The sequence below is a fragment of the Polypterus senegalus genome, chromosome 5 (assembly GCF_016835505.1).
Source record: "Polypterus senegalus isolate Bchr_013 chromosome 5, ASM1683550v1, whole genome shotgun sequence".
Classification (NCBI taxonomy): Eukaryota; Metazoa; Chordata; class Cladistia; order Polypteriformes; family Polypteridae; genus Polypterus; species Polypterus senegalus.
Window position 1 is genome coordinate 21,603,403 of NC_053158.1, and position 12,074 is coordinate 21,615,476.

At 41.2% G+C, this 12,074-nt stretch overlaps 1 protein-coding gene across 1 annotated transcript in view; it reads left to right on the forward strand.

Moving 5' to 3' along the window:
* Nucleotides 1-12,074, forward strand: part of sema5a (sema domain, seven thrombospondin repeats (type 1 and type 1-like), transmembrane domain (TM) and short cytoplasmic domain, (semaphorin) 5A) — a 788,567-nt gene that overhangs the window by 85,261 nt on the left and 691,232 nt on the right. The window lies entirely within an intron of this gene.

The window sequence follows — 12,074 nt, forward strand, 5'->3', positions numbered from 1 at the left end:
GTATTTCTGCTCATGAAGTCTTCAGGTGATAGTTATCTCTGACACATCCACATCGGCCCCCTGAAGACTTGATTCTGATCTGTCGCACAGGCGTTTGGGGCTTTTTCTTTACCATAGTGAGGATTCTTCTGTAATCAGCAGTGGAGGTCTTTCTTGGCCTACCAGTCCCTTTGCGATTATTGAGCTTACCACCGTGTTTTTTCTTCTTAATGATATTTCAGACAGTTGATTTAGGTCATCCTAAAGTTTTGCCGATGTCTCTATTGGTTTTATTCTTGCTTTTGGCTTCCTTGACTTCCATTGACACACCTCTTGTCCTCATGTTGAATATTTGCAATTACAGACCCCAAAGTGTAGAAGCAAACCAAGGTATCTAATGACGGTACGTATGAAGCAATAAAACACACCTGAGGAATCACAAACACCTGTGATGCCAATTGTACAAAACATTATGGTTCCCTGAAATGTGGGAAACATGTAGAAAAAGTGTTGACATTTCTACATGGTGGGACCAAAATGAATGTTAAATTCCCTTTAAATGAAAGTGTGCAATGTCACAATACCCGAACTGTCTGATTTGTAATTTTAAACTGTGGAGAACAGAGGTCAATCGAGGAAAAAAGTTTCTTTGTCCTAAACATTACAAAGGGCACTGAATATTTTTAATGGTTTTCAAATAATCTAAATTGTGGAGCATTTTGTCCTAAACTACATGCAATAGGACTTGGAAGACTACATTGATGAAGTTAGGGTCCTGTACCTTGTTGCTGTTTTTCAATTTTTTTCTGCTGAGGGGTGACCAAATAAGAAACTACTCCTTTTAATTACTAGAAGAATTGTTACCCTGGGACAATTAGCTCCATTGCATTGTACAAACAAGAATAACAAAAGTCGGCTCATATGGCAGTGTTGACATCTTTGAATTTCATAGTCTTACCAATTCATTCTTCAATTTTTTATGGTCCATTCATTTTTCTTTTAATCCATTGCTTCTAAAATTCACCTGCCAGGCAGGCCACGAGATGACGTATGGTTGTAAAAGCACACATTACTTGACTGTTATACTTTGAAATCAGGCAGTTGTTCTGAAAATCGATACTAAATTAAGGAACTGTATTGGAAAATGCACTTCATGAAACTGCTTGCTACTTTCGCCCGGTCCATCCTTTAAAATGAATTGTTTCTCTCTCTCGTATTCCATGGTGAGGTTTTTAGTTTTCGTTTAAGATGTATTGCTTGAACTGAAATCAATAGGTAGGATCTTGTTGGGGAGTAGGAGAGAGGCGTCAGACTTTAGTAAGCATTTTGTGATGTGGTTCCCAAGTATCTAGAGATAGCAGATAATTATTATTTACACAACCTGCAACAAATATTGTCTGACTTTCACATTCACTGTGTTCACAGTAAAGAGGTTGTCAAGTGTCTGCGTTATAAAGCCAGGGAGATGATGGCTACTTTTAAGAGCAAAGTAGAGAAGCAATTGTCCACTGGAGGTGTAGTGGGAATAGCCAGAGATGGGAGTAAATGAAAATGCTAAGGATGTAGATTGAGCGGGCTTTTAAGGATTTGTGATGATTGTTACTTGTAGCTCAGTGTGTTGCTTGCCCCAATCAATCTCTATTTTTAAAAGTATCATTAAGTATATGCACCCTCTCCTGGGCACTTCAGAGTATAAACAAGATTACAATAAAATACACGAGCTACACACTGAGCTGAACAATGCGTATAAATGTAGCCCTGATATAAATATACAGTGCATTTACAAAATATTCAGACCTCTTCACTTTCTGCACCGTTGATTGTGTTGTAGATTTAACTTTAAATGGATACATTTTCCATTTTTTCCCACTATTCTACACTCAATAACCCATAACGACAAAGTGAAAACATGGTTTCAGAAAGGTTTGCAAATTGATTAAAAAATCAAAAACTGAAATCTTTCATTCATATAAGTATTCGGCCCCTTTGCTGAGGCACTCCAAATTGTGTTTAGATGCATCCTGTTTCCTTTAATTCTTCTTGAGATGCGTCTAGAACTTGAATAGAGTCCACCTGTGACACATGGAACTGACTGGAAGTCGTGTTACTGTGTATATAATGTCCACAATTCACCCTTTATATCAGTACCAAAGCCTAGTCAGGATGTCCAAGGAACTCTCTGTAGACCTCGGGGATCAAATTGCTGTGAGGCAAAGATCACAACAAGAAAACAAAACCATTTCAAAAGTTTACAGTGTTTGCAGGAGTGCAGTGGCCCCAATAACTGTGAATGGAAGACTTTTGAGCCCACTGAGACTCTTCTTAGAGTTAGCCATTTGGCCAAACTGAGTAACCAGGCAAGATGTTTCTTGGTAAGGGAGGTGACCAGTGTGGAAGAATAATTTTAGGGTAACATAGTATTCATCTTAAAGAAATAGCATAAAGGCTTAATAAATGTCAGAAACCTGTTCCGGCAGACCAGGAAACCAGATAAAGGTCATGTGAACAACAAAATGTACACTGAAATATAAGAATTGGTTTAGGAGAAATACTGAGATGGTCAAGTAAAGAAAATACCAGAAGAAAGGTTGATGTAATACACAAAATGTCCTGAAGGATGACTAAGAGATGACTAAGAAATCAGCAGATGTCCTGCTGCTATTTTAATATGATAAATAATTTAGATAGGAATATAAGTAACAAGCTGGTGAAGTTTGCAGAAGATACCAAGATGGGTGGGTTAGCAGATAATGTGGAATCTGTTATATCATTACAGAAGGACTTGGATAGCAGACAGACTTGGGCAGATTTGTGGCAGATGAAATTTAATGTCAGTAAATGTAAAGTATTACACATAGGAAGTAAAAATATTAGGTTTGAATACACAATGGGCAGTCGGAAAATCGAGAGTACACTTTATGAGAAGGATTTAAGAGTCATAGTGGAGTCTAAGCTATCGACTTCCCGACAGTGTTCAGAAGCCATTAAGAAGGCAAAGAGAATTCCAGGTTATATAGCACCTTGATGTGTGGAGTACAAGTCCAAGGAGGTTCTGCTCAACCTTTATAATGTACTGGTGAGGCCTCATCTGGTGAACTGTGTGTAGTTTTAGTTTCTAGGCTACAAAAAGGACATAGCAGCACTAGAAAAGGTCCAGAGAAGAGCTATTAGGCTGATTCCAGGGCTACAGGGGATGAATTATGAGGGAAGATTAAAATAACTGAGTCTTTTCAGTTTAAGCAAAAGAAGATTAAGAGGTGACATGATTGAAGTGTTTAAAATTATGAAGGGAATTAGAACAGTGAATCGAGACGGTGACTTTAAAATGAGTTCATCAAGAAAACAGGAACACAGTTGGAAACTTGTTAAGGGTAAATTTCGCACAAACATTAGGAAGTTTCTCTTTACACAAAGAACGATAGACACTTGGAATAAGCTACCAAGTAGTGTGGTAGACAGGAAGACTTTAGGGACTTTCAAAACTCACCATGATGTTTTTTGGAAGAAATAAGTGGATAGGACTGGCGAGCTTTGTTGGGCTGAATAGCTTGTTCTCTTCTAGATTGTTCTAATGTTTTAAAAATATAACAGGCTTTTATTTTATATAAATCATTTGTATGTAAAGCAATGAACCAACCAGAGTAAAATGTATCCATTGATTGACACTGTATGTAAATTTAGTAGTTTATAAAATGAACCTCTATTCTTTATTTCTCTGATCATTCTGACCATTCTGCTGTAACGGACTACTTTTGAAGAATGCTCCTTACAAGGCATTTTGTTGAGGAGTAATCAAAAGTAATTAAAAGATACAATGAACAGCTTTTCTCCTGCCTGATTACTGAATTGTCCTGTTAGAGGATATTTCTTTCTTTAATAAGATGTTAAATTTCTACCACACCAAAAAGCAAATGGTCACTCAAACAAAGCTTCAGAAGTTCTCAGCTTAGATAGTAGAACCTGTTGGAAGGATGACCATCTCAGTAGCACTCCATCAACCTGGCCTTTAAGGTAGAGTGGCTTGGTGGAAGTCACTGTTGAGTAAAAGGGATATGTCAGTCTGCTTGTCGGTTGCCAAATGGCATTTAAAGGACTCTGATCTGATTAGACAAAAATTGAACCCTTTGGGCAGAACTCCAAGCACTCTATCAGGTGAACACCAGGCACTGTTCCTCACCTGCCTAATTCCGTCCCTATGGTGAAGCATGGTGGTGGTAATTGAGGTAAGGGAGAGAGGACCTTGGAGAAAACCTGCTCCAGAGTGCCTGCAACCTCTGATTGGGGCAGCAATTCACATTTCACAACAATGACATCCTGTAAAGCATACAGCCAAGACAGTGCTGGAATGGCTTTGGTATAGATTTCTGACTGTGCTTGTGTGACCCAGCCAAATTCCAGACTTAAACCCCATAGATCATCTGTGGAGAGACCTGAAAATGACACTTTACAGGTACTACCCATCCAATCTAACAGAGCTTAAGAAGATCTGCCAGAAAGAATGAGGTAAACTGCCCAAATTTATGTGAATACAGCTTGTAGACTTACCCAATAAGACTTGAAACTGTAATTGCAGCCATTGGGGCTTCTACAAAGTTCCAAATTACTTTATATGAATGATACAAGTCAGATTTTGATTTTTAACAAATTTTGCAAACCTTTCTGAAAATGTTAAAAAAGTGAAGGGAACCGTTAGTGAACTGAGATCAGATTCTATGGTCCCTAGTACAGGATAAGGAATGATGGTTTAGAAAAGTTGGATTTGTGGAGGCCGATAGTAAGGAGGCTTAGTTGTGCTAATAAATGAACCTGTGGTCCCCCTTGTTTTGAACAGGATTACCACCATGACAGCCCATCACTAATAGAGTAATACCAAGCTATTTCAGGTTGATTTACTACAGTAATCCCTCCTCGATCGCGGGGGTTGCGTTCCAGACCCCCCCGCGATAGGTGAAAATCCGCAAAGTAGAAACCATATGTTTGTATGGTTATTTTTATATATTTTAAGCCCTTATAAACTCTCCACCCTGTTAACATTATTAGAGCCCTCTAGACATGAAATAAAACCCTTTAGTCAAACGTTTAAACTGTGCTCCATTATAAGACAGAGATGACAGTTCTTTCTCACAATTAAAAGAAAGCAAACATATCATCTTCAAAGGGGCGCTGTCATAAAGGAGCGCCGTCAGGAGCAGAGAATGTCAGAGAGAGCGCTCTCAAGAAAAAAGCAAACAATCAAAAATCAATACGTGCTTTTAAGTATATAGAAGCACCGCATAAAGCGCATTTTGTAGAGGAGCGCCCGTGTCCTCTGTGCAAACAGCCCCTCTGCTCACACCCCCTCCGTCAGGCAGAGAGAGTGAGAAAGATAGAGAGAAGCAAACAAGCACCGCGCGGGAAGCATATCTTATAGCATTGAGAAGTTTTAGTTAATATGTAATACATGCTCTGATTGGGTAGCTTCTAAGCCAACCGCCAATAGCATCCCTTGTATGAAATCAACTGGGCAATCAAACTGAGGAAGCATGTAACCTAAATTAAAAGACCCATTGTCCGCAGAAAGCGGCGAATCAGCGAAAAATCTGTGATATATATTTAGATGTGCTTACATTTAAAATCCGCGATAGAGTGAAGCCGCGAAAGTCGAAGCGTGATATAGCGAGGGATTACTGTATACACATGTGTCGTTCCTTATTTGTGAGTGAACAGTCCAGCTCTTGTTAAATTTTGCATTACAACAATAGGAAAAGTTGATCAACAAGGGACAACACTAACTTATGTCAAATTTCATGCTTAAAACCAAAAAAGCAGCAGAAGGATTGTGATGCTCTGCTTTCACAGTCCGGACTTGTACTGAAATTCAGGATCAAACAAGTTTATGCCCTTCTGCTCCACATCTTAATTGCAAAATGACAGGCGCACTGCCCAGTTAATCTGTCATTTAGCACTGTTGCTGAAGTAGATTGATAATTAATGCCAGAAGTGAGACCCCTGTGGAGGATGACCCCATCCTGCCTTGCCAGGTGAGTTAAAGAAAAAAAAGATAATGAATTGTTCTTATTTTTGAATTCTTTGCTTTAATGCCAGTACAATGCAAATGGGCATCTTTCATTTCTGTCATTGCTTCTCCCACAGAGCTAGAAGTGTCCTTAGACAGCTGCTCAGATTACATACTGTAGTCTTCATTATCACTGCATAGGCAACACCTTACAGACATCAACCCAGCAATGCAAGCAGAAAAAACGAACAGTAAGGACGCAAACCACTTTTAACAAGTCTGTTCAACAATATTACTGACTTCTGCGCAATCATTTTCAGAAGAAGATGGTGCTGGGCACAATAGCAGGACATCATATTGGTCAGATTCCATCTTTTTTGAGCAGAACTTATGTCACTGGTGCTTAAATGTAATGCTCTGGTGTACAGTAAGGAAGGTGCTGTGATGAAAGATGTGGGTTTTGTAATCTTCACATTTAATGCACTTAGAAATTAGAAACAACTAAAATATGGGACAAAGATTTTGGAACTCCTGGATTGGTGTCTGGTCATTTTGTATTGTGTTTTTGTCAACTGTTCTGAACAGACATGTAAGTACAAATTAAAATTGTGTTATTGTAATGGTCTGAGTTTGCTGTTCGCTGCAGCAGCCATTACTCTTTTACAGTCTATAGTCATGACCAGGATGACCCAGGCAATGATGACACAGAAACCAACAAGATGTGTTGCAAAAGTGCAATAGTGTTCTTATTTTTTACAGTTCAGGATTCAAAACCTCAAAATTCAAAGCTCTTCCTCTCTCTATATATAGACGGTCGGGGTCCACGCCCAGCTGGGACGTCCTGTACACTATATTCAGGGGGAGCAGCCCTGGACAGTGCAATACCTCCCCCAGGATGCTAGATGGCTAACCCCCTGGATTGAAGCGGTGCCTCGGTTTCCTACAGGGCTCCATGGGAATTGGAGTTGGGTTCAGCCCTGTTGGGTCCTGCAGGCACTGCCAGGGGGTGCTGTGTTTGGGACTCCTGAGCCCGTGTGGGCAGCATATTCATCACACCCGGAAGCGCGGCCGGAACCTGGTGATCAAGCACCTGGAGCACTTCTGGGTGAACTATGAAAGGGGCCAGCGACCACCACTCAGCAGACAGAGTCAGGTGCAGGTGGACAAGGTTGCTTGGGAGGAGTGGTGGTGCCAAGAAGAAAAGAGAAAAGTGGTTGATGTAACTGGTGTGTGTTAGATAGATAGATCGATAGATAGATAGATACTTTATTAATCCCAAGGGGAAATTCACATACTCCAGCAGCAGTACACTGATACAAAGAAACAATATTAAATTAAATAGTAATAAAGATGTGACTGTGTATTGCCTGTGGGGTTCACGGGGAAGATGTGCCCCACAGGTGAAGAAAAAATAAATATTTGTTACATTTTACACATGCCTCCGTGTGAATCTGTGTCGGGTCGGGTGCTATATAGTGCCTTATTCACTATATATATATACATATATATATATATTGTAAGAAGAAGAGACATGAGGCATGGCAAAGACAGGAGGCTTTATAGGACGGAGGGCGGAAATGATGTCGTCCTCGGTGCCAGAACCGGAAGAGATGTGTCCCTCTTCGAGGTGTCGGCTTCTGGTGGGATTTCCCGGGAAAGACTTGTAGAGAACTCAGAAAGTGCGTTGGCGTACCCCATCCCCGGGCAGATGTATAATCAGTCCTCTTTAAGCCCTTCAGCTGCCTCCCATGCACACGTGTGTGATAATATATATAATCCAACATCTGTCTGTCTGTATGTCTGTCTGTCCGCTTTTCACGAGAGAGCTACTTAATGTATTTAGATCAGGTTTTTTTTCTCGAATTTGCTTGAACATTCTAGTTGATTTCTCTCATCACGCTAAGTATTATAGTTTGGTTGTGGCACCGATTTATTTGTGCGTATCCAAGAGAGATGCTGTAGGCCGAGGGAGTAGGGAGCGAAGTGGGGCCCTCCTCACTCACATGCCAGCGTCTGTTTGAATCAGTCTACTTCTCGCCACGTGTTGGAGCATACCTTGCCTAGCTAGCAATGTCTGTTTGTTCAGCGGACATTATCATCTAGAGATTGTTAAGGAGTAATGTTTGACACTTGTGAGAGAGAGAGATCAGAGCTACGTGTGTTTCAGAGTGTAGCTGCTGATTGGCAGAGATATCCCTGCCATGTGCTCTTCTCCCCACATGGAGGACGCTCTCCTGTCAGAGCTGAACACAATCAGAAACAGTGCCAAAGTTTGACATTGGAGTGTACCTACCTTCCGCTTGGCCAGAGATACCTTGCCAACTTTTTACATTTTTGGCAAAGAGATCACAGCTACATTCTCACCCCTGGTAGCAAAACCAAAAATACTGTATATTAAGAGGCCCTCGGATCCGAAAGCTATCAATATAAATTCTTCTCAATACAAATTATTACATTTTTTTTATTGATTTTTAAAGTTAGCCCTGTTCCACTACTACGCAGGTGGAGCCACGGGGGACAGCTAGTAAAGAAATAAATACTTCAAATAAATTGAAAAATCCAGAGCATATGTGGGGATAGAAATGACAATAAATAGATCCTAAAAAAGTCAAATGTAAAGCCATGCAGACATAGGCCTCTTTCTTTCCAGTCCCTCGTCAGCCCAGCGCATCTCTTTGTGCTTCCATCTCCTCAGCTCACCCAATGGGTCTTGCTGTCAGCTGGAGATGCCGACACCTTTTGGCTTTTGCCCCAACTGCCTCCTCTGGTGTCTTCCAGGACAATTACAGCCAGACTGTGTCAATTCTCCGCCTGCCTCGGTCCCTAGTACAGGAAGAGAAATGGTGGTTTAGGGAAGTTGGATTTGAGGTTGCAGAGAGTAAGGAGGTTTGACTGTGTCAGTGTATCGACCTCTGGCTCCCCTTATATTAAGCAGGATTACCATTGTGACAGTACATCATCAAAAGAGTAATGCCAACTTGTCTCCAGTTGATCTACTATACTCCTGAGTGTCATTCCTTATTCGTGAGTGAACAGTCCAGCTGTTGTTAAATTCTGTTTGACAATGACAGGAAACGTTAGATCAACAATGAACGTCCCTAACTTATCTCGGGTTTCCTGCTTAAAACCAAAGAATATGGTCACCCCTCTGCCTGCCTCTGTGTTTGAAGAATTGCCAGGAATACCCAATTGCTCCCTCTGCTCTGTGGGAGCCACCTGTCCTTGGGGTGTTGTTCCCTTTGCTCCCTCACAGGGCCACTGACCACTCTGCCTCCCCTCCACCATGCTGACTCACACCTCTAGTTCTGCTTTTGCCTTGTTTTTCATTCTGATCAACTCCTCCATCTCCCATGCTCACACTCTTCTTTATATCTCAGTGGGTGTGCCGTCCTAATTGCAACACACAGAAAGTCAATGAGGAAAATGGAACCAACTGCACCCTCAGGCGTAAACCTGATCAACCCCAATCTCCACATTAAAAGACTTGCATGCCCATGGAGCTTTTGTGACCTGATTGTGAAAGGTATGTACTCTTGTGTAGGGTTCTCAACTGGCTAAGTGATTAGTTACAATAAAAAAATTAAACAGAACATTCTAGTAGTAAGTGGAAGTTTCCAGAATATTCGAGTATTAAGTCAGAGTTTCAAGAACATTCTAGTAACATTTAGAAGTTTATATTTTATTTCTTATTTATGGCTATTGTGGCATCCGGCCGGGACGCCCAGGAGGACCGGAGGAGGGCTTGTACCTCCTCCAGACCGCGAGGGGGCGACCGCTCTGGTTATGTTGGGGGCCAGGCGGCGCCCCGGTGCCTGTAGAAGTCTGGAGCCCAGCACTTCCGCCATACCAGGAAGTGCTGGGGGGAAGAAGACAGGGGACACCTGGAGGGCTTCCGGGTGCGCAGCCGGCACTTCCGCCACACTGGGGCGTGTCTGCGGAGGAATGCCGGGAAGCAGCTGGAGCCCATCCGGGTTCCTATTTAAGGGGCCGCCTCCCTTCAGTCAAGAGCGGAAGTCGGGTGGAAGAGAGACGGAGCTGGAGAGAGGACTGGAGGTGGCCAGGAGAAAGGCACGATGGACTGTGACCCCTGGACTTTGGGGGATCGGTGCTGAAGGCACTGGGAGTGCATGTAATGTGAAAACTTGTAAATATTTTATAATAAACATGTGTTGGGTGAACTTAAGATGTCCGTCTGTGTGTGTCCGGGCCAGCTTCCACACTATCTACACAGAAATTTGTATATAAACGGTCAAAAAGTTCACAACTGATAAAACATTATATGTTACAATTGTAACAGTACAAGTGTTTTATTTGAACTAGCATGGCTTCATCTAGTTTAGGATCTGCTCCTGAAAACTGGTTGTTTGGAAAGCCAGTCTGTCGTTATCCCACAGCCCGACTACCACGTGGATTCAATGTGCTGCAACTAGTCCAGGCATTTATGTGTTGAAAACATTCCTTTTTGAAGGTTCAGTTCAGGATGACTGCACGTGAATCCCAGAGTATCACAGATTTTGCTCAATGTCGGTTATGTCAGATGGTGGAATGAAGCACCATTTGCAATCTGAGCTCCTCTCAATGACAAAACGTTTTATCAGTTCTTAGTACTTACTCAAACCAGGCTGAATGCTGGCATTTTCAAGACACCTCTGTGTTTTATCTGAACATTTGACAGGCTTGCAAATTTTGGATGACAGCAACAAAGGAAAAGATGGTACAAAGCCTGCAGTGGCTACCATTACCAGATATTCCTTGATAAATGAAGGTAACAGAAAGAACAACGTCCTTTTTGGATGTCCTTGTGGAATAAGGTATGTGGTGCTCTGAGTTAGCTTCACACTCCCTGGTTGCTTCCAGGAGCCTCTTCAACCCATAACCGTCGATAGCCATGGACCAAGAGGAGCCGGGCAAATGAAGACACAAACATTCACAAGGGGGTGGGTGCGAAAGTGTTCTGTGCGAAAGTGTTCTGTGCTTTTATTAAAATCCAGCAAACAGTGCAGTGATTCGAAAAACAACAACATTTATTCATACAGCACGGTTTCATACAAATATTGTAGCTCAAAGCGCTTTACAAGATGAAGAAAGAAATGTTTATAAAAAAAAAAATAAAAATATTAAAATAAGATTAGGAAATACTAATTAACAAAGAATAAAGTAAGGTCCGATGGTCAGGAGGACAGAAAAAAAAAATAAAACCCAGAAGGCTGGAGAAAAAGAAAATAAATATGCAGGGGTTCTGAGGCCACGAGACCACCCAGCCCCTAATATGGTATTCAAAACATCAATGATCTCAACATGTCTGCATGGTTTTCACACTGGAAAAATTAGACAACGAGGGTCATGTGGATATCTGGCCTTCAATCCATTAATGTATGGACATCACGGTGCTTTGATCAAGTGGTGGTGGCACAGATCGGAAAAAAAACGGAAAAAGAACAGCAGAGACAATAAGGGTTAGTACAGACTGCAGAGATAATAAAAGTAATAATTAAATGCAAATACAGAATATCAGAATTACACTAAAATGAAGCTAAGAAAAAAGCCTTGTTAAAGTAATGTGTTTTCAGCAGTTTTTTAAAGAGCTACACCGTATCAGCCTGGCGAATTCCTATTGGCAAGCTATTCCAGATTTTAGGTGCATAACAGCAGAAGGTCGCCTCACCACTTCTTTTAAGTTTAGCTATTCCAATTATAAGCAGACACTCATTTGAAGATCTAAGGTTACGATTTGGAGTGTAAGGTGCAAGACATTCTGAAATATAAGGTGGATCAGATTATTTAAGGCTCTGTAAACCATAAGCAGTATTTTAAAATCAATTCTGAATGACACAGGTAACCAGTGTAGTGACTTCAAAACTGGAGAGATGTGCTTGGATTTTCTTTTCCTAGTTAAGATTCTAGCAGCTGCACTCTGCACTCGTTGCATTCGATCGATGTCTTCTTTGGGTAGTCCTGAGAGGAGTGCGTTACAGTAATGTAGTCGACTAAAAACAAAAACGTGAACTAATTTTTCAGAATCTTGCAAAATTATAAGGGATATACCTTTTGCTGTATTTCTTAAGTGAAACTGAAGAGTCAATCAATAAATTATCCATTA